Source organism: Nomascus leucogenys, chromosome 2 (assembly GCF_006542625.1).
Source record: "Nomascus leucogenys isolate Asia chromosome 2, Asia_NLE_v1, whole genome shotgun sequence".
In the NCBI taxonomy this organism is placed as follows: domain Eukaryota; kingdom Metazoa; phylum Chordata; class Mammalia; order Primates; family Hylobatidae; genus Nomascus; species Nomascus leucogenys.
This window is the reverse complement of record NC_044382.1, coordinates 32829429-32833690: the sequence shown is the minus strand read 5'-3', so window position 1 is coordinate 32833690 and position 4262 is coordinate 32829429.

Sequence of the window (4262 nt, the reverse complement as noted above, 5' to 3'; positions counted from 1 at the left end):
AGGTGGGCGGATCGCCTGAGGTCCGGAGTTCGAGACCAGCCTGGCCAACATGGTGAAATCCCATCTCTACTAAAAATACAAAAATTAGCCGGGCGTGTTGGCGGGCGCCTGTAGTCCCAGCTACTCAGAAGGCTGAGGCAGGAGAATCGCTCGAACCTGGGAGACGGAGGTTGCAGTGAGCAGAGATCGCCCATTGCACTCCAGCCTAGACGACAAGACAAGAGCAAGACTCCATCTCAAAAAAAAAAAAAAAAAAAAACAGAAAGTACTGAATTTCTCTAATCCACTTACTCTCCCACATTCCTCTCACCTCACACCTCTGATACCTTTGTTCCCAGCCTTATACTCCAGTCATTACCTTACTTCCATTTTCACTTAGTCAATAGGTCACATCGCTCTGCCACCTCTCTACCCACCAGACCAAATGTGCTGCCTTCACTCTTGTTCCTGTGGGTGAACTGTCAGCACTTTGTTTTAGCACCAGTGTCTCCATTTGTCCACTGAATCCTGAGGTGAAGTGAAAAATGTTTAACAAACAGCTGTCCTTTAAAGTATAAATCAAGCAAAGCCCTAATTTCCAAAGGTTGCTGATTCCTGTGGTGTAAATACTCCTACCATGTTTAAAGATGCCAACTCGATGTCACTAAACACAAGCTGGGGATTTAGCAACATGGAGTTTAGTGAGGAGTGGTAGTTGGGGAGGGAAGCACAGAAGCACACCATCACATAGTATTTCCACCGCCCACATACGACAGCCATAAAGAACCAAGAACATAAATAATGGAAAATGTAGTAGGAAGGGATGAGTTTTCTTTTTTTTTTTTTTTTTTTTTTTTTTGGTGGATTATCATTAGTTCTTATAGGTTTTGGGATAGGCGGTGAAGTTAAGAGCAATGTTTTGCGGGCAGGGGTGGATCTCACAAAGTACATTCTCAAGGGTGGGGAGAATTACAAAGAATCTTCTTAAGGGTGGGAGAGATTACAAAGTGCATTGATCAGTTAGGGTGGGGCAGAAACAAATCACAATGGTGGAATGTCATCAGTTAAGGCTATTTTTACTTCTTTTGTGGATCTTCAGTTACTTCAGGCCATCTGGATATATACGTGCAAGTCACAGGGGATGCAATGGCTTGGCTTGAGCTCAGAGGCCTGACATTCCTGCCTTCTTTTTTTCTTTATTAATTTTTTTTTTTTGCACACAAAACAATAAACATTTTCTGAAAGTACATATAAACAAAAAGATGCATATCAAACATATTAGAAAGGTTGCACATGGGAAGACGGGGAATAGAAATGGGGGGTGGGAATTAAAGAGAATAAATGAGAGAGGGACTTTGTATGGATCAATGATAATAACTCAATCCTCTATTTGACAAAGAAGAAGGAGAAGGAAGAGGAAGAAAAAGAAAGTGGGATAAAGGGTCAGAAAGGGAGGAAAATAGAAAAAATTAGAGTATGACTCCAGGGTAGACCTGTTTTGTTGTCGCTGGGTTGGTTGGTTGGTTTGTCTGTTGTATTTTTCATATGTTTCGCCATGTTGGCCAGGCTGGTCTCTAACTCCTAGCCTCAAGTGATCAACCTGCCTGGGCCTCCCAGAGTACTGGGACTGCAGGCGTGAGCCACCACATCCAGCCCCCACATTGCTTCTGGCCTCTGTGGTAGACCTCCCGGGCGGGGCGGCCAGGCAGAGGTGCTCCTCACAACTCAGACAGGGCGGCCGGGCAGAGGCGCTCCTCACTTCCCAGACGGGGCGGCCGGGCAGAGGTGCTCCTCATATGGAAGGGATGAGTTTTCAATGTTTATTACTCTTTGGCCAGGCTCCTATGGTTCATGCCTGTAACCTGAGCACTTTGGGAGGCCAAGGCAGAAGGATCACTTGAGGGCAAGAGTTTGAGGCCAGTGTGGGCAATATAGTGAAACCCCATCTCTACAAAAAATAAAATAAAAAATTAGCCAGGTGTGGCAGTGCACACCTGTAGTCCTAGCTACTTGAGAGGCTAAGGCCAGAGGCTCTATTAAATCCAGAAGTTCAAGGCTGTAGTGAACTATGATCGTGCCATGCACTCCAGCCTGGGCCACAGAGTGAGACCCATCTCAAATAAATAAATATTTATTACGTTTTTATATGTGATTGTAAATTTATATACTTTAATAATAGCTGTGTTGGCTGGGCGCGGTGGCTCACGCTTGTAATCCCAGCACTTTGGGAGGCCGAGACGGGCGGATCACGAGGTCAGGAGATCGAGACCACGGTGAAACCCTGTCTCTACTAAAAATACAAAAAATTAGCTGGGCGTGGTGGCGGGTGCCTGGGACTCCAGCTACTCGGAGAGGCTGAGGCAGGAGAATGGCATGAACCCGGGAGGCAGAGCTTGCAGTGAGCCGAGATGGCGCCACTGCACTCCAACCTGGGTGACAGAGCAAGACTCCGTCTCAAAAAAAAAAATAAAATAAAATAAAATAATAGCTGTGTTGAATGGCCAGCTCCAGTACATCAATAAAAGTTCCTGTTCTCTTTCTTGTTCAAAGCCATCTCTCTAGCAATATCCCCCTTCCTTTCTGTATCATCAGCTTTTGTCTCTACTGGGCCATTCTAGCCAGCACAAGTACACTGTAATTTCTTCCATCTAAAAAAATAAATAAATAAATAAATAAATAAAACAAAAAAAACAACTCTTAACCCCCTATCTTCCTCCAGCTGTATTCCAAGTCTCTGGTCCACCGATGTTCCTCAAAAGAGCTGCCTGTAATCTCTTGAGCCCATTCCAATCAGTATTTGCCCCCACCACTTCACTGAAACGACTGTTGTCAAGGTCACCAATGACCAAATTGCTAAATCCAATAATTAATTCTTAATCCCCACCTTACTAAGCCTGTAAGCAGCGTTTCCTTGAACTACAGAGGGAGGAGTGGAGAGGAGAATGACATGCAAACGCTCTTACATGTGTTGGATGCATGTTTAAAAGCCACTCCACTATATCACCAATCCCTCCTTACTGGAAAACAAAAAGCAGTCTTCCAGGGAGACTACACAGGCCCACAAAGGAGAGGTCAATTACCTGCAGAGTTTATGGTATTTTGTCTCTGCCTCTTTTACCAGAGTAGCTGGAGACGAGACGTGACATACAAACCCCCTGCTAGCATAGGTCCTGGGCCCTGTATCCTCAATCCACCCTGACCATCAGTTTCTCCCAGAGTGCATCTTTAAGCAGGACTTAATCTCCTGATTAAGTAACCATGAAAGGCCAATGGTGTGTCCTGAAAGATTAAAGGCCCCACCACCTGCAACCTCTACTTGGGGCTGGTTGGCTGAGTGACTTGTATAAGAACAAATGTGACCTGCCCATTCCAAGGACATTGGGGCTTTCTGAAACGTGTGCCAGACTTGACAACATGAGCCTATAATCTTGTAGCTCAGAATCACAGCCAGTTTGCACAACAGTAGTCTTACTTGCTGGGTCCTCTGAGGGAGCAAGAAGAAACTGTGAAACAAATTTCCATTGCTTTGAAATTGGTTGGCTTAACTGGGCAGGGACTTGAGGATGGAAATTTGCTGGCAAATCTTAGAAGTTCATGACCTTATTTGGTCTTTAAGAAACCAAATATCTTAAAGACTTTTGTAAGATATCAAATACCTTTTGTATCTTCACAGGGAGGCACAATAGTTTAAACATGGTAGACGTCCAATACATTTAGGTTGAATGAATGAATGAATGAATGAATGATTGTAAATGCTGCAAGATTTAAGTGACACAGAACTCCAGCCCTGACCCTGTCTCTCTGCTTTTCTCACCTTCTTCATGTTGGTTCAATTCCCTCTTCTGACCATCCTGACCATCTCTCCATCACTGATTTTTTGTGTCCAATCTTATAATTATCTGTATATATAAATCACTGTTACTGTGCCATTCTCAAGACTGGAGGAACTGTATATATTATTCACTCCTCTCTATCCAGTGCCTAGTAAAATGCCTGGCACCTAGTATACGTTGAATAAACTCATGAATGTACTTAATATACAATATGACCTGGAACAAAATCCTTCCTGCCCCTGCAGCTCAGTTTTTCCGTCAACAAAAACTGAAATGCAGGGGCAGAAACTGAGTGGGCCAAGACTGTCTCTAAAATCCAGCAACCTGACATTTGAGATGTGAGCTAGAGACACAAGCCAAGGCAGAGAACAGGGATATAGTTATTGAAACCAGGGTACAGAATGAGAATTTGCAAGGAAAACAAAGCAAAATATCAGAATAGATTCAAAT